Consider the following 26,632-nt stretch of genomic DNA (forward strand, 5'->3'; position numbering starts at 1 on the left):
ATGTTGGAGATGCTCTTACAAGGTACTAGAGAAAGAGTATGCATCCTCAAGTCATGTCTCCTGTGAAATGCTGACCTGGAGCCACAAACCATCTCCAATTTTTGTAGCATGGATCAGAAGAGTTGTAAAATAACCAGTAATGTCGTCGAAGATGACAATCTACTGCTACTATAGGCAGAGGTGCTCTGCAACTTGATTGTACACGCGCTGCTATTGACTGAGCATTCTTGAGTTACTGTTGTGCTAAAATATCATGCTAGGGTTAACGGTCATTCTTAGCTCTGGCCACGGATTAAGAGTAACTGAGGTGCGTTGCCAAGATCACTTGGGATGACTGTAATCTAGCTCAAAAAACAACAACAAAAGACGGTGTCCAATACATGCTACTATCAGAGCACATGAGTTAGCAGTGAGGATCGGGCTGGACGAGGGACGCTGTTAGGCAGGGGCGGCGCTAGGGGTATTATTGGCTCTTTATGTGAATACCCATGATTTTTACAAAACACTGTTAATTTTGGCAAAAGAGTGACAGTTTTTAAAAAAACAGCAATGATTTTGGCAAAATGAATACACATGAATATCCGGTTGCAAATTCCTGAAGCCGCCACTGCTGTTAGGTAAGCCTAAGTACAACATCACAACGCCGGCCAGGAAAACTTCTAACCTGCCACTTGGTGCTGCACCACACCTACAAGGAAGCTGCAGAAACTATACATTTTATGATATTTTGGACAAGAATGGCGGGATGACATGAGCTACACGCCATGTGCAAGATATCCATACCATTTTGCATAATTTGCATCCATGGAAGGTAACATCGTGAGTGTTCCCGCTGCCTATCATTCCTAACCCTCTTTGCCATTTTCCTGGCAATGCTCGAGCAATAGTGTTCGGCGCATACAGGTACAATTCTTGAGGAGAAGGTAGCAACGAAAACACTACTTATATAAGAACTGGAACATGGTAGAGAGCAATATCAAGATCAAAGAGTGAATATGTAAGAGGTTGAACTTTATTCATATTTCAAGAGTTGGCACGTGCAGTTATAACATTTATTATATGCATTTTTGGTTAAAGGCTTGAATTTTTAGTGCCAATCATTCAATTGGCTCTGGTTATAACAAATGTTTTTTTTATCCTCTTAAACTTCATTTTGTCTTTTTCTGAGCCTCACCAACCAATTGAGATATATCTATCTCAGCGGACTCAATCATAAAGGTACCATGCATATACCATGCCTCCAAAACTATAATACCTGGTCTATTTACTCAAATCTGTTACTGAACTTGTCGAGAGATAAACATATATCTCATTAAGATTTTTCTACCAGAAGATATTCCTATTCTGGTCATTCGGTTTTTTTGCTCTCTCGGTCATTTAACCTATGATAGTGAGTAGTAGTTGATAATAATTTAGATAGAATGTCCCCAATTGCCCACCAGAAAGTTTCTGGAGAGAAGCTTGTATTGACAATTTGCATTAGTGTTGTCAATTGATTGAAAATTTTCCTGTCTTTACTTTGCATAAATCGAATTTAATTGGAGATCACTGCCCCCACCCCCTTACCATTGCCACGTCAGCATCTGAGATAGGGTACGGTTTCAGCCTTTCAGGTTTAGCACAAGATATATGACGCGAGCTACCTATTGACCTATCACACGTTACCAGTGAAAGATTGCGTTCTTTCTCTTTTTACCAAATGACCGCTAAAATGTTGCACTCAGTAGACTGATTTCTTTCAGCCAAGTCAAAAGCATGTCTTCTTTGTAGAAGAATATCTTCAAAGCATAAGCATAGCTTTGGTCCGCGTTTCTTTCGATCTCGAAATGACGAAACTATTGTGCTTTCCCCATGTTGAAACTAATGCGCATTCCGCTCCGAAGATGTCATTCTCTTGTCACAACTAGTACCAAGTGCATGCTTCATGGCTTTCAACACGCGGTAACCTTTAACCCATAGTAGTAGGAGGGTTTGGTCCAGGTTTCACCAACGCTCCATATTTTTATTAATATAAACAAGGTGAGCCAGTGAGGATACCTTAGTTTCTACAGTATTTTTCGTTACATAATTGACAGCTAGGATAGTCGAGTTTCTACATTCTGGCATAAACACATGCTACATCACAGGAAATGCCATACTGGGATTGTGTACTGGCCTTGATCCGTGTTATGGTGGCCGAGCTGAAGATTGCTGCTAAGAAATTGAAATGACTGGATATCTGGAGGGGGAGCCTGCACCAAAACACGATGAAAACTAGCTATCATCATTTTTCCCTCTTAAGAAAATTAGCCAACGAGAAAGTTGTCGCATGAGCTCATGCGATGTAATGCTGATTACAGTCACTTGACCGACTACATCACCTACATAAATATCTCCTATGGAGACAACTTATTCTAGAGGGGTATTCATGGATATGAACTCAATGCTCACTTAAAGTCCTACCTTAGCAACTGTTGAAGAAATAAGTGGAGTAAAATCCCTTGGAAAGGACAACACGGGTGTAACCAAACATAGAGTAGTGCATAAATGTAGAATCACCTGGTGCATTTGTGGACCGCTATGAAAGGGTGGTTGTTGTAGATGAGGTTGCTGAAGATGAACAGGTGATTGTTCCTGCATCTACCGACACACCGATTTGCAGTGAGTGCAAAGTACAACTTGTATTTTTTTCAAGAAATAAAAAAATGTCCATTACCTGGCCAAATGGCGACATGCCAGAAAATCCTTGAAGAGACTTAAGACCAAACTGCTGTGTAACATATGGTGCCTGTTTTGGTAAAGCTATAATATATCAGACTTAGTTACAAACTACAAATAGTCATCATCTTCTCTGTTCATCAAAACAGGGGTGTATGGAAAGAGAAGTAGAAGGAATATAAGTTGTACCTGCATTATATGACTTGGGGCAAGGAACTAGTTGGTTGGAGTACTCTTGTGATTCGAGATGTCATTCGATATGGTGGGAGCAACAACCCTAAGTGGGAGTTCAGCCTCCTCAGACTCCACTAGACCTACTGTTGGGGAACGCAGTAATTTCAAAAAAAATTCTACGATCACACAAGAACTATCTAGGAGAAGCATAGCAACGGCGGGGAGAGTGTGTCCACGTACCCTCGTAGACCGAAAGCAGAAGCGTTATATCAACGTGGTTGATGTAGTCGTACGTCTTCACGATCCGACCGATCCTAACACCGAACGTACGGCACCTCCGTGTTCAGCACATGTTCAGCTCGATGACGTCCCTCGTACTCTTGATCCAGTTGAGGCTGAGGGAGAGTTCCGTCAGCACGCCGGCGTGGCGACGGTGATGATGAAGTTACCGGCGCAGGGCTTCGCCTAAGCACTACGACGATATGACCGAGGTGTGTAACCGTGGAGGGGGGGGCACCGCACACGGCTAAGAGAAACTTTGATGTGCCTTTGGGGTGCCCCCTTCCCACGTATATAAAGGGGGGAGGAGAGGAGGCCGGCCCTAGGAGGGGGCGCGCCATGGGGAAAGTCCTACTTGGACTCCTAGTCCAAGTAGGAATCAATCCCCCCCTTTCCTAGTCCAAGTAGGAGAAGAAGGGAAAGAGGAGAGAAGAGAAGGAAGGAGGGGGGCGCCGCCCCCTCCCCTTGTCCAATTCGGACTGGGCAAGGGGGGCGCACGCCACCTCTGGCCGGCCCTCTCTCTTCTCCACTAAGGCCCATTGTGGCCCATTAATCCCCCGAGGGGTTCCGGTAACCTCCCGGTACTCCGGAAAATACCCGATACACTTTGGAGCCATTCCGGTGTCCGAATATAACCTTCCAATATATCAATCTTTATGTCTCGACCATTTCGAGACTCCTCGTCATGTCCGTGATCTCATCTGGGACTCCGAACAACCTTAGGTACATCAAAACACATAAGCTCATAATACGAATCGTCATTGAACTTTAAGCGTGCGGACCCTACGGGTTCGAGAACTATGTAGACATGACCGAGACACATCTCCGGTCAATAACCAACAGCGGAACCTGGATGCTCATATTGGTTCCTACATATTCTACGAAGATCTTTATCGGTCAAACCGCATAACAACATACTTTGATCCCTTTGTCATCGGTATGTTACTTGCCCGAGATTCGATCGTCGGTATCATCATACCTAGTTCAATCTCGTTACCGACAAGTCTATTTACTCGTTCCGTAATGCATCATCCCGCAACTAACTCATTAGTCACATTGCTTGCAAGGCTTATAGTGATGTGCATTACCGAGAGGGCCCAGAGATACCTCTCCGAAACACGGAGTGACAAATCCTAATCTCGATCTATGCCAACCCAACAAACACCATCGGAAACACCTGTAGAGCATCTTTATAATCACCCAGTTACGTTGTGATGTTTGATAGCACACTAAGTGTTCCTCCGGTATTCAGGAGTTGCATAATCTCATAGTTATAGGAACATGTATAAGTCATGAAGAAAGCAATAGCAATAAACTAAACGATCATGGTGCTAAACTAACGGATGGGTCTTGTCCATCAGATCATTCTCTAATGATGTGATCCCGTTCATCAAATGACAACACATGACTATGGCTAGAAAACTTAACCATCTTTGATTAATGAGCTAGTCAAGTCGAGGCATACTAGCGACACTTTGTTTGTCTATGTATTCACACATGTACTAAGTTTCCGATTAATACAGTTCTAGCATGAATAATAAACATTTATCATGATACAAGGAAATATAAATAACAACTTTATTATTGCCTCTAGGGCATATTTCCTTCAGTCTCCCACTTGCACTAGAGTCAATAATCTAGATTACATAATAATGATTCTAACACCCATGGAGTCTTGGTGCTGATCATGTTTTGCTCGTGAGAGAGGCTTAGTTAACGGGTCTGAAAAATTCAGATCCGTATGTATCTTGAAAATCTCTATGTCCCCTTCCGACACTTGATGACGGATGGAATTTAAGCATCTCTTGATGTGCTTGATTCTCTTGTGAAATCTGGATTCCTTCGCCAAGGCTATTGCTCCAGTATTGTCACAAAAGATTTTTATTGGACCCGATGCACTAGGTATGACACCTAGATCGGATATGAACTCCTTCATCCAGACTCCTTCATTTGCTGCTTCTGAAGCAGCTATGTACTCCGCTTCACACGTAGATCCCGCCATGACGCTTTGCTGAGAACTGCACCAACTGACAGCTCCACCGTTCAATATAAATACGTATCCGGTTTGTGACTTAGAGTCATCCGGATCAGTGTCAAAGCTTGCATCGACATAACCATTTACAACGAGCTCTTTGTCACCTCCATAAACGAGAAACATATCCTTAGTCCTCTTCAGGTATTTCAGGATGTTCTTGACCCCTGTACAGTGATCCACTCCTGGATTACTTTGGTACCTCCCTGCTATACTAATAGCAAGGCACACATCAGGTCTGGTACATAGCATTGCATACATGATAGAACCTATGGCTGAAGCATAGGGAATGACTTTCATTTTCTCTCTATCTTCTGTAGTGGTCGGGCATTGAGTCTGACTCAACTTCACACCTTGTAACACAGGCAAGAACCCTTTCTTTGCTTGATCCATTTTGAACTTCTTCAAACCTTTATCAAGGTATGTGCTTTGTGAAAGTCCAATTAAGCGTCTTGATCTATCTCTATAGATCTTGATGCCCAATATGTAAGCAGCTTCACCGAGGTCTTTCATAGAAAAACTCTTATTCAAGTATCCCTTTATGCTATCCAGAAATTCTATATCATTTCCAATCAATAATATGTCATCCACATATAAGATTAGAAATACTACAGAGCTCCCACTCACTTTCTTGTAAATACAGGCTTCTCCAAAAGTCTGTATAAAACCATATGCTTTGATCACACTATCAAAATGTTTATTCCAACTCCGAGAGGCTTGCACCAGTCCATAAATGGATCACTGGAGCTTACACACTTTGTTAGTGTCCTTTGGATCGATAAAACCTTCTGGTTGCATCATATACAACTCTTCTTCCAGAAATCCATTCAGGAATGCAGTTTTGACATCCATTTGCCAAATTTCATAATCATAAAATGCGGCAATTGCTAACATGATTCGGACAGACTTAAGCATCGCTACGGGTGAGAAAGTATCATCGTAGTCAACGCCTTGAACTTGTCAAAAACCTTTCGCAACAAGTCGAGCTTTGTAAACAGTAACATTACCGTCAGCGTCAGTCTTCTTCTTGAAGATCCATTTATTCTCTATGGCTTGCCGATCATCGGGAAAGTCAACCAAAATCCATACTTTGTTCTCATACATGGATCCCATCTCGGATTTCATGGCCTCAAGCCATTTCGCGGAATCTGGGCTCATCATCGCTTCCTCATAGTTCGTAGGTTCGTCATGGTCAAGTAACATGACCTCCAGAACAGGATTACTGTACCACTCTGGTGCGGATCTTACTCTGGTTGACCTATGAGGTTCGGTAGTAACTTGATCTGAAGTTATCATTAGCTTCCTCACTAATTGGTGTAGGAATCACTGGAACTGATTTCTGTGATGAACTACTTTCCAATTCGGGAGCAGGTACAATTACCTCATCAAGTTCTACTTTCCTCCCACTCACTTCTTTCGAGAGAAACTCCTTCTCTTGAAAGGATCCATTCTTAGCAACGAATATCTTGCCTTCGGATCTGTGATACAAGGTGTACCCAACGGTTTCCTTTGGGTATCCTATGAAGACACATTTCTCCGATTTGGGTTCGAGCTTATCAGGTTGAAGCTTTTTCACATAAGCATCACAGCCCCCAAACTTTAAGAAACGATAACTTTGGTTTCTTGCCAAACCACATTTCATAAGGTGTCTTCTCAACGGATTTAGATGGTGCCCATTTAACGTGAATGCAACCGTCTCTAAAGCATAAGCCCAAAACGATAGCGGTAAATCAGTAAGAGACATCGTAGATCGCACCATATCTAATAAAGTGCGGTTACGACGTTCGGACACACCATTACGCTGTGGTGTTCCAGGTGGCGTGAGTTACGAAACTATTCCACATTGTTTCAAATGAAGACCAAACTCGTAACTCAAATATTCACCTCCACGATCAGATCGTAGAAACTTTCTTTTCTTGTTATGATGATTTTCCACTTCACTCTGAAATTCTTCGAACTTTTCAAATGTTTCAGACTTATGTTTCATCAAGTAGATATACCCATATCTGCTCAAATCATCTGTGAAGGTCAGAAAATAACGATACCCGCCGCTGATGTCTACTACACAACCTTCTTCTTGTAGACGTTGTTGGGCCTCCAAGTGCAGAGGTTTGTAGGACAGTAGCAAATTTCCCTCAAGTCGATGACCTAAGGTTTATCAATCCGTCGGAGGCTAAAAATATCATCTTCATTAAACATAGCATCCCCAAGCTTCGGACAAACATTAATTGCAGCAAATAAATTCTCAAACATGTCATTCTCATCAAACATAGCATCCCCAAGCTTGGGCCTTTTCATATCATAAGCATAATCACTCTCACCATTAATAGTATGTATAGCACGAATAGTATAGCAATTATCATCATCACAATAAGTAATAGGAGCAACATCATTTGGGTGGGATACCTTTGTTTCTCCGTCTTTTCTTTTTATTCTTCACATCATGTGTGGGTTTAACCCTCTTTTTTGAGCTCCTTATTAATGAGATTGGTTGAATAGAAAGCTCCTCCTCGTTACCTGATTCATCATAAGAAATAATAGGAGGATATTGGGAAGTATCTTCCCTTTCATTAGTATTCTCTTCATCTTCTATTTGTTTTCTTGTCTTTATGTAATTGGCAATATAAGGATTTTCAATGCAATTCACCACACAATACATAAAAATTTCTTCTAGATCAAAATCAAGAAATCTATCAAGATTAAATTTTGGAATACCCTCAGTTATACGTTTCATTTCTTCATACCCCAAAAGAAGACTAAGCTCTTTATGATGCTCAAGGGTAATCAAGTTATCACAATTTTTGGACACGATTTGATCATGAAACAAATAGCATTGGAGCTTTAAATGACCATGTTCATTGCAAAGTTCACAAGGATGGCGATAAATATTAAATCTTTCAGCACAATCATCAAGCCTTTCTTGCAACCATTTAGTTTCCAAATACTTATGCCTCTTCCAAAATCTATCTTCCCTATTTGGTGTGTACTTGCAAGCTCTATGTATTCCACAAAAATTGACATGCTTATAAGAGACATTTTCATCATGACTAGTGCAATCATCATTAGTACTATGGATATTCAAAGAGTTCATACTAATAACATTGCAAGCATGCTCATCATTCAAAGATTTAGTGCCAAACATTCTAATGCATTCTTCTTCTAACACTTTGGCACAATTTTCCTTCCCATCATTTTCACGAAATACATTAAAAAGATGAAGCATATGAGGTACCCTTAATTCCATTTTTTGTAGTTTTCTTTTATAGACTAAACTAGTGATAAAACAAGAAACAAAAAGATTCGATTGCAAGATCTAAAGATATACCTTCAAGCACTCACCTCCCCGGCAACGGCGCCAGAAACTGCTTGATGTCTACTACACAACCTTCTTCTTGTAGACGTTGTTGGGCCTCCAAGTGCAGAGGTTTGTAGGACAGTAGAAAATTTTCCTCAAGTGGATGACCTAAGGTTTATCAATCCGTGGGAGGCGTAGGATGAAGATGGTCTCTCTCAAGCAACCCTGCAACCAAATAACAAAGAGTATCTTGTGTCCCCAACACACCCAATACAATGGTAAATTGTATAGGTGCACTAGTTCAGCGAAGAGATGGTGATACAAGTGCAATATGCATGGTAGACATAGGTTTTTGTAATCTGAAAATATAAAAATAGCAAGGTAACTAATGATAAAAGTGAGCGTAAACGGTATTGCAATGCTAGGAAACAAGGCCTAGGGTTCATACTTTCACTAGTGCAAGTTCTCTCAATAATAATAACATAATTGGATCATATAACTATCCCTCAACATGCAACAAAGAGTCACTGCAAAGTCACTAATAGCGGAGAACAAACGAAGAGATTATGGTAGGGTACGAAACCACCTCAAACTTATCCTTTTTGATCGATCTATTCAAGAGTCCGTAGTAAAATAACATGAAGCTATTCTTTCTGTCAGATCTATCATAGAGTTCGTACTAGAATAACACCTTAAGACACAAATCAACCAAAACCCTAATGTCACCTAGATACTCCAATGTCACCTCAAGTATCTGTGGGTATGATTATACGATATGCATCACACAATCTCAGATTCATCTATTCAACCAACACAAAGAACTTCAAAGAGTGCCCCAAAGTTTCTACCGGAGAGTCAAGACGAAAACGTGTGCCAACCCCTATGCATAAGTTCACGAGGGCACGGAACCTGCAGGTTGATCAGCAAAACATACATCAAGTGGATCACGTGATATCCCATTGTCACCACAAGTAAGAACATGCAAGACATACATCAAGTGTTCTCAAATCCTTAAAGACTCAATCCGATAAGATAACTTTAAAGGGAAAACTCAATCCATTACAAGAGAGTAGAGGGGGAGAAACATCATAAGATCCAACTATAATAGCAAAGCTCGCGATACATCAAGATCGTACCACCTCAAGAACACGAGAGAGAGAGATCAAACACATAGCTACTGGTACATACCTCAACCCCGAGGGTGAACTACTCCCTCCTCGTCATGGAGAGCGCCGGGATGATGAAGATGGCCACCGGTGAAGGATTCCCCCCTCCGGCAGGGTGCCGGAACAGGTCTAGATTGGTTTTCGGTGGCTACAGAGGCTTGCGGCAGCGGAACTCCCGATCTAGGTTATGTTCTGGGGGTTTGTGTATATATAAGAGCTTTTGGCGTCGGGAACAAGTCAGGGGGATCTCTAGGCTGTCCACGAGGTAGGGGGCGTGCCCAGGGGGTGGGCGCGCCTCCCACCCTCGTGGGCAGCCCGGGACTCTTCTGGCCCAACTCTTTTACTCCATGGCCTTCTTCTGGTCCAAAAATAAGCTCCGTCAAGTTTCAGGTCAATTGGACTCCGTTTGGTTTTCCTTTTCTGCGATACTCAAAAACAAGGAAAAAAACAGAAACTGGCACTGGGCTCTAGGTTAATAGGTTAGTCCCAAAAATCATATAAAATAGCATATAAATGCATATAAAACATCCTAGAAGGATAATATAATAGCATGAATACTTCATAAATTATAGATACATTGGAGACGTATCAAAGCCTCAACACTCATCGGACCGCATACATCTGTATCTATTATTTCCAACAAGTTTGTTGCTCGCTCCATAGTTCCGGAGAACGGAGTCTTAGTCATCTTGCCCATGAGGCATGGTTCGCAAGCATCAAGTGATTCCAAAAGCCCATCAACATGGAGTTTCTTCATGCGCTTTACACCAGTATGACCCAAACGGCAGTGCCACAAATAAGTTGCACTATCATTATTAAACTTATATCTTTTGGCTTCAATACTATGAATATGTGTATCACTACTATCGAGATTCAGCAAAAATAGACCACTCATCAAGGTTGCATGACCATAAAAGATATTACTCATATTAATAGAACAACCATTATTCTTTAATTTAAATGAACAACCGTCTCGCATCAAATAAGATCCAGATATAATGTTCATGCTTAATGCTGGCACCAAATAACAATTATTCAGATCTAAAACTAATCCCGAAGGTAGATGTAGAGGTAGCGTGCCGACAGCGATCACATCGACTTTGGAATCATTTCCCACGCGCATCGTCGCCTCGTCCTTAGCCAATCTTCGCTTAATCCGTAGTCCCCGTTTCGAGTTGCAAATATTAGCAACAGAACCAGTATCAAATACCTAGGCACTACTACGAGCATTAGTAAGGTGCACATCAATAACATGTATATCACATATACCTTTGTTCACCTTGCCATCCTTCTTATCCGCCAAATAGTTGGGGCAGTTCCGCTTCCAGTGACCAGTCCCTTTGCAGTAGAAGCACTCAGTCTCAGGCTTAGGTCCAGACTTGGGCTTCTTCACTTGAGAAGCAACTTGCTTGCCGTTCTTCTTGAAGTTCCCCTTCTTCCCTCTACCCTTTTTCTTGAAACTAGTGGTCTTGTTGACCATCAACACTTGATGCTCCTTCTTGATTTCTACCTCCGCAGCCTTTAGCATCGCGAAGAGCTCGGGAATAGTCTTGTTCATCCCTTGCATATTATAGTTCATCACAAAGCTTTTGTAGCTTGGTGGCAGTGATTGAAGAACTCTGTCAATGACACTATCATCAGGAAGATTAACTCCCAGTTGAGTCAAGTGGTTGTGGTACCCAGACATTCTGAGTATATGTTCACTGACAGAACTATTCTCCTCCATTTTGCAGCTATAGAACTTATTGGAGACTTCATATCTCTCAATCAGGGCATTTGCTTGAAATATTAACTTCAACTCCTGAAACATCTCATATTCTCCATGACGTTCAAAACGTCATTGAAGTCCCGGTTCTAAGCCGTAAAGCATGGCACACTGAACTATCGAGTAGTCATCAGCTTTGCTCTGCCAGACGTTCACAACGTCCAGTGTTGCTCCTGCAGTGGGTCTTGCACCTAGCGGTGCTTCTAGGACGTAATTCTTCTGTGCAGCAATGAGTATAATCCTCAAGTTACGGGCCCAGTCCGTGTAGTTGCTACCACCATCTTTCAACTTAGCTTTCTCTAGAAATGCATTAAAATTCAAAGGAACAGTAGCACGGGCCATTGATCTACAACAACATAGACATGCAAAATACTATCAGGTACTAAGTTCATGATAAATTAAAGTTCAATTAATCATATTACTTAAGAACTCCCACTTAGATAGACATCCCTCTAGTTATCTAAATGATCACGTGATCCATATCAACTAAACCATGTCCGATCATCACGTGAGATGGAGTAGTTTTCAATGGTGAACATATCTATGTTGATCATATCTACTATATGATTCACGTTCGACCTTTCGGTCTCAGTGTTCCGAGGCCATATCTGCATATGCTAGGCTCGTAAAGTTTAACCCGAGTATTCTGCGTGTGCAAAACTGGCTTGCACCCGTTGTATGTGAACGTAGAGCTTATCACACCCGATCATCACGTGGTGTCTCGGCACGACGAACTGTAGCAACGGTGCATACTCAGGGAGAACACTTATACCTTGAAATTTAGTGAGAGATCATCTTATAATGCTACCGTCGAACTAAGCAAAATAAGATGCATAAAGGATAAACATCACATGCAATCAATATAAGTGATATGATATGGCCATCATCATCTTGTGCCTTTGATCTCCATCTCCAAAGCACCGTCATGATCACCATCGTCACCGGCTTGATACCTTAATCTCCATCGAAGCATCGTTGTTGTCTTGCCAACTATTGCTTCTACGACTATCGCCACCGCTTAGTGATAAAGTAAAGCAATTACATGGCGATTGCATTTCATACAATAAAGCGACAACCATAAGCCTCCTGCCAGTTGCCGATAACTTTTACAAAACATGATCATTTCATACAACAATTTATATATCATCACGTCTTGACCATATCACATCACAACATGCCCTGCAAAAACAAGTTAGACGTCCTCTACTTTGTTGTTGCAAGTTTTACGTGGCTGCTACGGGCTTAGCAAGAACCGTTCTTACCTGCGTATCAAAACCACAATGATTTTTCGTAAAGTGTGTTGTTTTAACCTTCAACAAGGACCGGGCTTAGCCACACTCGATTCAACTAAAACTGAAGAAACAGACACCCACTACCACCTGTGTGCGAAGCACGTCGGTAGAACCAGTCTCATGAACGCGGTCATGTAATGTCGGTCTGGGCTGCTTCATCCAACAATACCGCCGAATCAAAGTATGACATGTTGGTAAGCAGTATGACTATTATCGCCCACAACTCTTTGTGTTCTACTTGTGCATATAACATCTACGCATAGACCTGGCTCGGATGCCACTGTTGGGGAATGCAGTAATTTCAAAAAAAATCCTACGATCACGCAAGATCTATCTAGGAGAAGCATAGCAACGGGCGGGGAGAGTGTGTCCACGTACCCTCGTAGACCGAAAGGGGAAGCGTTATATCAACGCGGTTGATGTAGTCGTACGTCTTCACGATCCGGCCGATCCTAGCACCAAACGTACGGCACCTCCGTGTTCAGCACACGTTCAGCTCGATGACGTCCCTCGTACTCTTGATTCAGTTGAGGCCGAGGGAGAGTTCCGTCAGCGTGACGGCGTGGCGACGGTGATGATGAAGTTACCGGCGCAGGGCTTCGCCTAAGCACTACGACGATATGACCGAGGTGTGTAACCGTGGAGGGGGGCACCGCACATGGCTAAGAAAAACTTTGATGTGCCTTTGGGGTGCCCCCTTCCCACGTATATAAAGGGGGGAGGAGAGGAGGCCGGCCCTAGGAGGGGGCTCACCATGGGGAAAGACCTACTTGGACTCCTAGTCCAAGTAGGAATCAATCCCCCCTTTTCCTAGTCCAAGTAGGAGAAGAAGGGAAAGAGGAGAGAAGAGAAGGAAGGAGGGGGGCACCGCCCACTCCCCTTGTCCAATTCGGACTAGGCAAGGGGGGTGTTCGCCACCTCTGGCCGGCCCTCTCTCTTCTCCACTAAGGCCCATTGTGGCCCATTAATCCCCAGGGGGTTCCGGTAACCTCCGGGTTCCGGAAAATACCCGATACACTTCGGAACCATTCCGGTGTCCGAATATAACCTTCCAATATATCAATCTTTATGTCTCGACCATTTTGAGACTCCTCGTCATGTCCGTGATCTCATCCGGGACTCCGAACAACCTTGATACATCAAAACACATAAACTCATAATACGAATCTTCATCGAACGTTAAGCGTGCGGACCCTACGGATTCGAGAACTATGTAGTCATGACCGAGACACATCTCCGGTCAATAACCAATAGCGGAACCTGGATGCTCATATTGGTTCCTACATATTCTACGAAGATCTTTATCGGTCAAACCGCATAACAGCATACGCTGTTTCCTTTGTCATCGGTATGTTACTTGTCCGAGATTCGATCGTCGGTATCATCATACCTAGTTCAATCTCGTTACCGGCAAGTCTCTTTACTCGTTCCGTAATGCCTCATCCCGCAACTAACTCATTAGTCACATTGCTTGCAAGGCTTATAGTGATGTGCATTACCGAGAGGGCCCAGAGATACCTCTCCGAAACACGGAGTGACAAATCCTAATCTCGATCTATGCCAACCCAACAAACACCATCGGAAACACCTGTAGAGCATCTTTATAATCACCCAGTTACGTTGTGATGTTTGATAGCACAATAAGTGTTCCTCCGGTATTCGAGAGTTGCATAATCTCATACTTATAGGAACATGTATAAGTCATGAAGAAAGCAATAGCAATAAACTAAACGATCATAGTGCTAAGCTAACGGATGGGTCTTGTCCATCACATCATTCTCTAATGATGTGATCCCGTTCATCAAATGACAACACATGTCTATGGCTAGAAAACTTAACCATCTTTGATTAACGAGATAGTCAAGTAGAGGCATACTAGGGACATTTTGTTTATCTATGTATTCACACATGTACTAAGTTTCCGGTTAATACAATTCTAGCATGAATAATAAACATTTATCATGATACAAGGAAATATAAATAACAACTTTATTATTGTCTCTAGGGCATATTTCCTTCACCTACAACAATTAAATAAGATCAGACACTTATCACGTTCAATCCAGCATGGAGCAGCTTAGGTGATGAACATACCAGGGTTAAAATTTTCAACGGAATTTCCGAAATTTCACAAATTTGAGTGGGGTCCGAAATATTTTTAACCCTAGAATTTCGAGGCATTTTCAAACTGATTTTAAAATGAATTTAAATTATGTCAGAATTCATTAAAATTAAGTGAAATTTGAAATCTCAAAATCCGAAATAATTTTTGAATTTTCGCATATTTCAGCGAGGTCCAAAATTATTTTGTTTCCGAAATTAAAAACCTTGGAACATACCTTGTCTACATTTTTCCTTTTTACTTGATTCAAGAGGGCTTTGCTGCCGGCGACGATTCTCTACTTTTTTTTAACTACTTGCTCTGCGAGGTTCACTGTTGCTGGTATCGTTCTGAAGCAAATTTGTCTGTTGACTTCTAACGATAGTGCTTAAGGAAGGGTTGTCATGCAACTTAACTTGTAGAAGAAGTTCAACTTGCTCCACGAGCTGATCAAAAATCTTTGACCTTCAACGTTCTCTGCAGCCTTTGCTGCCACTTTATATGAAGTCTGATACAGCGAGTTGTGCTATTTAGACACCGTGAACTTGTGATCTTCATCCACAACAGCAAAACCATAGTTCTCCTTTGGAGGTTCACTCTGAGCATCCTTTCATCATATTTTTCCAAAGGACCGCAATAGTTGGCGAATGTTCACCGAGAGGGGTGGCATTTGCGAACGTTTTTGCTCACAGTTTCTTCATCAGAGACGCATGACAATTTCTTCTGGTACACATGGCAATTTCTAAAAAGGAAGAAAAATTTGTGGCAAAAACGGGCAGAATTTGCCATCTCCTACCACCTAAAATGCTCCAAAATCATTCGCTTGCCATTCCCCTACCAGGGAATGTTTGCATGTTAGTATTTTCGTTTCAAATATATTGTGGTGGAAGTTCTTCAATATTGTTTATCTCAAGAACATCTGTCATGATGGCATCCATGTTCACTTTGGAGTGTGGCTGCAATATCTACACAGAGAATATCACCCTGAAGATATTGGAGACTCTCCCCTCCCCCTCCCTCGCTGGTGGCAGAGGGCGCGATCAGGCAAAGCCTGGCTGGCACCAGAGGGGTCTTCTCGCCTCCTTGCGTGGTGGCCTTGGTGCGTGCCTTGCGGCAGCGCGCTAGAGCTAGGAGGTGAAAGCGTGGTGACTGCGCGACAGACGAGGTGGTAGGTGGTGCATGTTGCGGGGCAGAGGTGGTCGGTGCGGTTGGCGGCGCGGGCTCTGGACATCGGTCTCTGCCTTGGTGCTCGGGCAGTGGGACTGTGCCGTGGTGGTCGTGGTGTGGTGCGCGCGGGTGTGGATGTGGTGGTGCTGTGATTTCATCCTGCTCGAGCGTCAGCGGGTGCCCGCGGCGAGGGCCATGGATGGCTCGGGCTAGCTTCCTCGTCCATGCTTTGTATGGGCTGTGGCTCGGGCGGTACTAGGTGCTGCGGCGGTGATGTGGTGGGTGCGAGTGTGTGGGCAGCGCATATCTGGTGTTTTAACACGGACTCAGCGCGGTGGCGCTGCTCGTGTTCTTCCGGGCGGCGATGGGACGGCAATGTTGTTGTTTTCATTGCGGTGCAATCTGGGTCGCCGTGGGTCACCCGAAGGCGGACGTGTACCGGCGTGGTTGGGTCGTTGATGTCTTCGGCAGGGGCCGCGAATCAGGTGCGTGGTGGTGGACGATGTCCGATGGCTTGCAGGTTCATAGGGCTGATTTGGTCCGCATTGGTTGCCTTCGTGTTGTGCTCTTCTCGCTTGTTGCATGTTCATTGCGTTGGTTCGAGTCGCGCTTCCCAGGCGCTGCTGTGTCATCGGATGGATCAGCATAGAGAATATGGATATGGCGATGACATGACATTCGAGCGTGTTTGGCGGCCGTCGATAGTCATTGGGTTGTATCCTCAGGTCCACCAAAAGCAGCTGGGAACATAGGCATGGGCATTTCCTACGGTGATGATACCGACCCACCTGGTGGCTGATGTCGGGTTAGGAGTGAAAGGTGCCTTTACCTTCTACTACCGAGGTTGGGGGCGTGATGTGGATGGTTGGCAGTGACTAGAGGCATGGATGCCAGGGCGGCAGTCTCGTGGGCTTCACAGTTGGCTTTCCGACAGGCTTCATGGTAGAGATGGTGGTTTCACCTCTTGGCAGTGCGAGCGGCGAGGGATGTGGTGGCTGGAAGCTCTGGTCTATTCTGGCAGTGATGGGTCGACCCTCACTGCGGTGGTGACTGGAAGTCCTCTCAGTGGTGCAAGTGAGTTTCCGAGCGAAAGCTCGTGTTTCTGGCACTTGCGATAGTGGCTCCTGTGGGTGCCACTTGCTTCTTGAAGACGTTGTTGTCATTCTCATCCTTGTCCTAGGGCTTCGGATGAAAAAAAATTATGTTTCTTCGGACTCGGTAGCGGCGATGTCACCCTCTTGGGGACGTTGTCGTGGAGTTCAGGAGTCCTCGGTCGGGCCTCGGCGAGATCTTAGGCTTGTTCTAGGTTTTTTGTTGTATCTTTCGATCTTCTTTGTAAGGGAGTCTCTCGCCATATTGTATCTTTCGTTCATGTATTTTTATGTGTTGCTTCATATATAAAGTAGTGCGAAAGTCTAGGTCAGTGAGAATATATCACTCCCATAAGAAAAGGCCCGTGTTTCTCTATCCGCATACAATTTACTTAGCCACTCGTCGTCTTTCAGATTGTACTTCGCTAAGATAACCTAAACGGCGTCCAGAGCACCCCTCCGCCGGCGACGTTCATTGTTTCCGAGGTCAACATCCTCCCCGAGCCCAGTATCCTTGTGCAATAGCTCTACCTCACCGCCCTCTTCAACTGAACGCCGCATATGTGTATACTAGTGCAGATGAACTTTCTCAAAAACGAATGGAGCAACTCCATCACTTTCCCGGAAGCAACAGAATAAAGCAAGCAGGCCAGAAGACTCGCTCTTTGGCGATCTTCTTAGCATCGTCAAAATGAAGCAGAGCAAACCTGCAGTTGGTCGGGTCGGCGGCCTGTAAGAAGAATGATTGAGTAGATGCACGGTTTTGCTCCATTCGCGAGCAGCTGTTAGGGATATATTTGGAATACATGTATTTGGTAGTCTAGGGTTTGTAATCTGTCTCCTATCGAAAAAAGGTTTCCCCGCTTTGTGACAAAGCAACCAACTGAGACAACCAACGATAGATGCTGGGGTGGAAGCAGCACAGTCACGCCCAAAAGAAATGAAAGAAAAAATATACGAGAAACAAATGCCGACAATGGCGGATCGACAAAAAACGAAGAAGCCTCGAGACATCTGCATCCACCGGAGATTGCCCACCAAGCTCCGAGCCTCCGAAGCGCCGGTACCAATCAACACCTCTAAGAAGGGACGCGACGATGATGACGCTGCTGCCAAAGGTTTCCCCCGGTACGCGGTGAGGAGAGAAGAAGGGTAGCCCCGACGCCCTACAGGAAGGTCGGGCGGCACCCTCATGCGCCACCGCGTCGGTGTCGGCCAAGCCAACATGGATTTCTCTCGATCCCAACCTCCACCTCAGGCACTCCGGAGCTTGCCACCAAACCAACCACCACCCAGCGCCAACCCGGTCAAGAAGCTTCCCACGCTGTCTCACCACGTCACCACGAAGCATGGCCTGCACAATGAAGAAGAGGAGCCGGGACTAGGGCAGCAGCACCGTCGGCACGCGGGAGGGCTCCACCTCCACCGTCAACGACGGTAGCTGACCGGACGCAATAGCAGGAACATACCAGGCCCGTGGCCAACAGGCCTGGCCGGGATCTCCGAGGCCCGTAAAGTTCCCGCCTTCGCACTGCAGCCGGCACGCCGTCGGCGTCGCCGCCCCTGTCCAAGCCGCTCCCCTACCTCCCCGCACAGAGAGCGTCAAGGCCGAGCTGTAGCCGGCCCGCTAGGACCCAGATGGGGCCATACGGGCCCAGATCTGGGCCGGGGTCGCGACACCGGCCACCCAACACCACCGGACCGCCCCGCCGCCAAGTGAAGGCACCACCACCACGCGCACCGCCGGCCACCACCACCCGGTCGCCGGACCGCCACTGGCCGAGCCGCACCACCGCCGCACGCCCGCGGCGGAGAGGAACCCTCGCAGCCGCCGGGAGCCTGAAGCCGGTCCCCAGCCGCCGCACACACCGCCCGCAACCCGCGGCGCCTGGCCAGATCCGCCGCCACCGCCGCCGAATCGCGCCCACGCACGCCCCACCAGGCAGCCACCGCGCCACCACGAAGCACCAGCGGGGCCGACACGCCGGCACCACCAAGAGCTCCCGGATCTGCGCCGCCAAGCCCCACCACAGCCTGACGCCTCCTGCAGCCCACCGTCCCGCGCCGGCCAGGAGCTCCGCGAGGAGGAGAGGATGCGACCCGGCCGCCGCCCACGCAGCCGGGCTTCGCCCGGCGGCACCCCTAGGCGACAGCGAGGGAGGAGGAGGCCAGAGGAGGGGAAGCTAGGGTTCCCTCGGCCCGCTCGCGGGAGCGGCGGCAGGGGTGGGGAAAAGATACAAGTATTTTTGGACGGGGGGAGTATAAGTCTTTTTCTCTGCCTCCTACCTTATCTCCAGGAGGGGCGCCTTGCCCTCAAGTCTTGTACTTAATATATACTCGCCCTCAAGGCTCAATAATACAACCATCATATTCCGCAACAATCCCTGTCTCTCCCTTCTAACACTTCCTCGAAACCGGCCACCCAGACTCGACATCGACCATGGCATTCTTCGCACGGCTACCTCGACCACGACTACACCACCCTACGCTCTCGGCTACATCGACAAACGGCACAAAGGGCTACCACCTTGCTTGAGCAACCTCGTCGGTTTTTACTCCAGCCACGACTTCCGCGATGCATCGACTGTTACGACTATGGGAGGGGGGTGTCCGTCGGCTTGCCTTCAAATTCTTCTCCAGTCTCACCGTCTGCGTCGGTACCGTCGTGACTGCGGGGGGATGTTGAGTATATTGATTATTAGGAAAGACGAGATAGACTAGGATTTGTTTCTACCTTGTCTTGTACTCCAAGTTGGTTATTATACTCCTATATATATGCCCACGAGGCTCAAGCAATACAACAACTATTTCACCAAATACCTCTCTCCCTTCTAACAGCAGCGAAGGCTTTACCTCGTAGTACATAATTCTATCTGTCACTTTTTGTACAATGCATGGATGGTTTATTGATATGAATTCCATTTTCTAGATAGGTATACATATTGGAAAGTAATAGATCTATTGAATCATGATCTATTGACGAAAAAGGGTTGAAAAAGGGGGGAAACCCCTTTTCGTCAATAGATCATGAGATTTATGAATCGTGTAAGATACAGTGTGCTTATATGGTACAGTTTTCAGCAGCAGAGCATAATGCACCTGCAATTGTTTGTAAAACAAGTCCCAGTTTGGCGCTCAGTAGACTGATTCCTTTAGGCTAAGACACAAGCATGTCTTCTTTGTAGAATAATATTTTTAGAAGGATAAGTATAGATTTGATATGCATTTCTTTTGATATCAAAATGTTGCACTGCCATTTTGCTTCCTATCACAACTAGTACTAACTACTCCCTCCATCCCAAATTAAGTGTCTCAATCTTAGTACAATTTTGTACTAAAGTTAGTACAAAGTCAAGACACTTATTTTAGGACGGAGGAAGTACATTGTTTGTGGTTTTCGATGAGTCAAAACCTATCACACATAGTAGAAAGGTTCGGTCCAAATGTTACCAGTGCTCCATATTTCACTTATATAAACAGGGTGAGCAAATAGTAATGGCGTCGGATATGACAAGGTACAAGAGAAAGAGTAGGGGCATAATCCACAAGTCATGCATCATGTGAAATGCTGACTTGCAGCAGCGTGCCATCGTCAATTGTTGGAGTAGAAACCATAGGAGTTGTAAAATCAACAACAATGTCGTCAAAGATGACAAGCTATACAGCTACTAGGCACAGGTGCTCTACAACTTGATTATTGTAACACCGCTATTGACTTAGCAGAGTTGGGTTACTATTGTGCTAGCAATCATCCTAGGGTTGACGGTCATTCTTAGCTCTCGTCTCGTATTAAGAATAACCAAAGTAGTTGCCAACCACAATTGGGACGACTGTAATACAGCTCAAAAGAGAACAAAATGACGGTCACCAATACATGCTACTATCAGACCTCACGAGTTAAGCATTGAGGATCGCAATGGACGGAGCAGGTAGTCAGGTAAGCCTAAGTACAACATGGCAAGGGGCTAGAAGAGATCTCCCAGACTCCCTATTGGCACTGCACCACACCTGCAAGAAAACGCAAAAAGTATACATTTTATGATATTTGGACAACAATGGCAGGAGACATGAGCTACGAGTTATGTGCAAGATATGCATACCGTTTTACGCAAATCGCAACCATGGAAGGTAACATCATGAGTGTTCCCGCTGCCTATCATTCCTAACCCTCTTTGCTATATCTCTGGCAACGCTCGGGCAATAGGGTTTGGCGCATGCAACTACAATTCTTGAGGAGAAGGTAGCATTTTCGCGGACTAGGTATAGAAGAACTAGGACATCGTAGAGAACAATATAAAGATTAAAGAGTGAACATGTAAGACATTGAAATCTATTCATATTCCAAGAGCTGGCGCGCACAGTTATAACATTTATTATATACATGTTTTGTTCAAGACTTGAATTTTTAGCGCCAAACATTCAATTGGCTCTTGTTATAACACAATGTCCTTTTTTTAAAACTTTGGTTTATTTTTTTAGGAGCCTCACCAACCATTATCGCAACAACTCAATTCTCGTGAAAGATATATCTATCTATATCTCAGCAGACTCAATCATAAAGGTACCATCCATATACCATCCCTCAAAAACTATAATAGCAGATCTATTTACTCAAACCTATTACTGAACTTGTCCAGAGATAACCATTTATCCCATTAAGATTTATCTGCGTGTAGATAGTTCTATTCTGGTCTTTTGGCTTATTCGCTCTCTCAATCATTTAACCTATGACAGTGAGCAGTTAATAATAATTTAGATAGAATGCCCCAATTGCACACCAGAAAGTTTCTTGACAAAAGCTTGTATTGACAGTTTGCATTAGTACTATCAATTGATTCTCACGTCAGCATTGAGATAGGGTTTTTCAGCCTTTAAGGTTTAGCACAAGATATATGACGCCGCCTACCTAATAATCCATCACATATACCAGTGAAAGATTGTGTTCTTTCTCTTCTTACCAAATGATCGCTAAGATGATGCACTCAGTAGACTGGTTCCTTTCTAAAAAAGCATACCTTCTTTGTAGACGAACATTTAGCTATGGTCCATGTTTCTTTCGATCTCGAAATGTCAAAACTAATGTGCATTCCACACGTCGAAACTAATCCGCGGTCCACACACACGATGCTATTTTCCAGTCACAACTAGTGCCAACTGCATTCTTCATGGCTTTCGACGCGATGTAAACTTTCAACCATGCTAAAAATGTTTGGTCCAAGTTTTACCAAAGCACCATAGTTTCATTAATATAAACAAGGTGAGCCAGGGAGAATAGCTTAGCTTCTACATTATTTTGAATACATAATTTACAGCTAGGGCATTTGAGATTCTATATTCTGGCATAAACACATGCTACATCACAGGAAATCCCATACGGCGATGGAGTACTGGCCTTGATCGGTGGTCTGGTGGCCCAACTGAGAATTGCTGCTAAGAAACTGCAATGACTGGACATCTGGAGGGGGGCCTGCACCAAAACACGACGAAAACTAGTTATCATCATTTTGCCTTCTTAAGAAAATTAGCCAACAGGAAAGTTGTCAAATGAGCTCATGCTATGTAATTCTGATTACAGTCACTCAACCGAATACATCACCTACATGAATATCTCCCATGGAGAGAACTTATTCTAGAGGGGTATGTAAGGATATGAACTCAATGCTCACTTAAAGTCCTACCCTAGCAACTGTTGAAGAAATGAGTGGAGTAAAATCCCTTGGGAAGGACAACACAGGTATAACCAACCATAGAGTAATGCATAAATGTAGAATCACTTGGTGCTCTTGAGGACCTCCATGAAAGGGTGGTTGTTGTAGATGAGGTTGCTGAAGATGAACATGTGATTGTTCCTGCATCTATCGACACACCGATATGTAGTGACACCAAAGTACAAATTGTACTGTTTTTTCAAGAAACTAAAAGAATGCCCATTACCTGCCCAAATGGCGACATTCCAGAAAATCCTTGAAGAGAATTAAGACCAAACTGCTGTGTAACATATGGTGCATGTTTTGGTAAAGCTCACATATGGTGCATGTTTTGGTAAAGCTGGAATATATCAGACTTCACTACAAACTACAATATTCATCATCTTCTCTGTTCATCAAAACAGGGGTGTATGGAAAGAGAAGTAGAAGGAAACATAAGTTTTACATGCATTATATGACTTGGTGCCAGGAACTGGTTGGTTGAAGTACTCGTGTGATTCAGAATGTCATTCGATATTGTGTGAGCAAGAACCCTAAGTGGGAATCCAGCCTCCTCAGGCTCCACTAGACATGCAACAATTTAATAAGATCAGACACTGATCATGTTCGAACCAGCATGCAGCAGCTTAGGTGATGAACAAACCTTGTATACCCTTTTTCTTTTTAATTGATTCAAGAGGACTTTGCTGCCGGCGACAATTCTCTACATTTAACTTTTCTTACTACCTGCTCTGCCAGGTTCACTGTTGTTGGTATCAGTCTAAAGTAAATTTGGTTGTTGACTTCTCATGATAGTGCTTAAGGAAGGCTTTGCATGCAACTTTGCTTGCAAAATATTCTTATATCTTAGCAGACTCATGATAGTGCTTAAGGATTCAAATTCTGCTGTTGACCTCTCATGATAGTGCTTAAGGAAGGCTTGTCATGCAACTATCGCGGAAAAGATATGCTTATATTTTAGCAGACTCATTCATAAAGATACTACACATCCATGGAAGATAACATTGCATCAGGCAGTGTGATGAGAGCAAGCCAGAACAGTGGCTCGGGGAAACGTCGTGGTATGGTTTGACGGGGTGTCTGTTTTACCGCTGCTTGGGAAGTGAAGTGGTCGTCCTAGATGCTGTGTGGCCTCGGGACTAGGGTGAAAGTCGGAATGGTAGCTCCAGAACCGGTAGGATGTCGGGGCGGCGGGCCCGGATCGAGGTGCTCGTCCATGTGTTGGATGCTGCGGACAGCATGGTGTTGAGGTATGTGTTCTTCGCCACCATTATCGAGGCTTCCCAAACCTTCTTATTTATGGGTTTGGTTTGTTTCTTCTTCAGCGACGACCATGTATGCAGTGCGGTGGTGTGGTTGTGCATTGTTGTGCGAAGCATCTTCTTCCGTGCTCCTACGGGAATGATTGAGGTTTTCCTTCATTGTCATCTGGGTTCTGTGTTGGTGTTTGGCGGTAACGATTGTTTGTCATCTTACGCCGCTTTGACTACTGGTGCGCTTCGTAGCTTCCAGAATCTTCAGACACCGCTCGTGCCAGTTCCCCTAAAAAAGAAGATAACAATTCCAGTGTTCCTGTTGCCTGTCATTCCTAACACTCTTTACCATTTTCCCACAATGTGCTCGAGCAATAGTTCTTGAGAAGAAGGTAGCAAGGAAAATTACTTATATAAGAACTAGGACATGGTAGAGAACAATAATTGTAAGAGGTTGGACTCTATTCCTATTCCAAGAGTTGGCGTGGCAGTTATGCCATTTATTATCTGCATGTTTGGTTGAAGACTTGAACTTCAGCGCCAATCATTTAATTGGATTTCGTTATAGCACAAACGTCCATTTTTTCTTCTTAAAGTTCTGTTTATTTTCGAGCCACTGGATATTCATCCAGTCATGCTTGTTACCTCTTCAGTCAAAACCAAATCAAGGATAAGCCAGATATTGCCGCTTCATAAGGAACCCGACTTCTTTTGGTCATTCGCAATGAACTATCACCAATCATTATCGCAACACCCAACCATCACGAAAGAGGTATATTTATACCTCAGCAGACTCCATCACAAAGGTATCATATATCATCCCTCGAAAACATTTTTTTTTTTGAAAAGGAGGGTGACCCCTGGCCTCTGCATCTGGGAGATGCATGCAGCCACTTTATTAATTATTCACAAAGACCTTACAAAATAATACATCAATATGTCTGAAGCCACCATCTTGAAAACATCTGTCGCTGCTCCTATCCATTGATGAAAGGATGCAGAAAGTGTGAGCCGAATACCTGATCTATTTACTCAAACCTATTACTGAACTTCCCGAAGATAGTTCTATTCTGTTGCTGGGCATATGGCTTGTTCACTGTCTCCCATATTTAACGTATGATAGTGAGCAGTAATTGGTAATGGTTTAGGCAGAATGCCCCAATTGCACATTAGAAAGTTTCTTGAGAGAATTTTGTATTGGACCCTTTGCATTAGTACTGTCAATTGATTGAAAACAATTATATAGTCTTTACTTCGCATGAAAATTCCATTGTCATCTCAGCATTTGGCTCAGGTATAGCACAACATATATGATGTGGGTGACCTATTAACCTATCATACATACCAGTGAAAGATTGTGTTCTTTTTTCTACCAAATTATCACTAAAATGTTACACTCAGTAGATTGATTCCTTTCAGCAAAGTCAAAAGCATGTCTTATTTGTTGGAACTAATGTGCATTCCGACAATACCATTCCCCTGTCACAACTAGCACCAGTTGCATTCTTTATGGCTTTCGACGTGCCATAACCTTTCACAATGAACTGTCATCCATCATTAGCGCAATGACTCAACTCTTGCGAAAGAGATATATTTACATCTTAGCAGACTCGGCCATAAAAGTACTACTATGGATATACCATCCCTCAAAAACTATGCACATACTTGGTCCATCACTAAAGAATTGCAGTGGCATATGTTTAATTAACCATTTACTCAAACCTTCTGCTGAATTTGCCGAGAGATAACCATTTGGCTGAGTTGAAAGGAATCAGCCTGCCAGAACATAGTTATATTCTGTTGTTGGCCATACGATTCGCTTGCTCTCTCAATCATTTAACCTATGATAGTGAGCAGTAACTGATAATAATTATATGGAATGCCCCAATTGCTCATCAGAAAGTTTCTTGAGAGAAGTTTGTTTCAGCCATTTGCATTCGTATTGTCAAATGATTGAAATTTTACAGTCGTCACTTTGCACGAAAAGAAATTTAATTGGAGATCACTGCCCACCCCTTATCAGTGTCACCTCAGCATTTGAGATATTTTCAGCCTTTCAGGTGTAGCACAAGATAACATCAATAGATCGTGTTGTTTTCAACCAAATGGTCACTAAAATGTTGTACTTGGTAGACTGATTCCTTTCAGCTCAGCCAAAAGCATGTCTTCTTTGTAAAAGAGCATCTTAGAAGCACAAGCATAGCTTTGGTCTGCGTTTCTTTTCATCTCAAAATGTTGTAATAATGTGCATTCTGTATGGACAATGCTAAAATAAGAACGATTCCTGCAATATCCCGACGGACAAGCGAGCAAAATTTAGGTTAATGTAGGTGGACGGGATATCCCGCTAGGCCTCTGTGCCGTCCCGCAAATAATCCTGCAAAGCTGTTGCTGGGTTCACCGTGTTTCCTCTAGCGGGCTCCAGCAGACGCGCCGCATAATCGCGTCGGCGCTGCATAATACTACACGGAAGCCATCGTATTTATTGGCCCTCTCGCTGCGGCGGACATGAACTGTATCAATTGGAGCTGGAGCTCTGGGGCGACGCGTCTTAGGAGCTGCAGGCTCGGCAGGCCCGGTGGATGGTGCAACAACGTGACTGATCGGACTGA

At 44.2% G+C, this 26,632-nt stretch overlaps 1 long non-coding RNA gene across 1 annotated transcript; it reads right to left on the minus strand.

Annotated features, from left to right (window-relative positions):
* Window positions 1-1,581: 1,581 nt before the first annotated feature.
* Window positions 1,582-23,286, minus strand: LOC123123021 (uncharacterized). The gene is made up of 3 exons (XR_006460446.1): window positions 22,994-23,286; window positions 2,539-2,619; window positions 1,582-2,231 (listed from the first exon to the last, which is right to left on the minus strand). It is a non-coding gene; the product is annotated as an uncharacterized lncRNA (long non-coding RNA).
* Between the last annotated feature and the right edge of the window lie 3,346 nt (window positions 23,287-26,632).

This window comes from Triticum aestivum, chromosome 5D (genome assembly GCF_018294505.1).
Source record: "Triticum aestivum cultivar Chinese Spring chromosome 5D, IWGSC CS RefSeq v2.1, whole genome shotgun sequence".
In the NCBI taxonomy this organism is placed as follows: Eukaryota; Viridiplantae; Streptophyta; class Magnoliopsida; order Poales; family Poaceae; genus Triticum; species Triticum aestivum.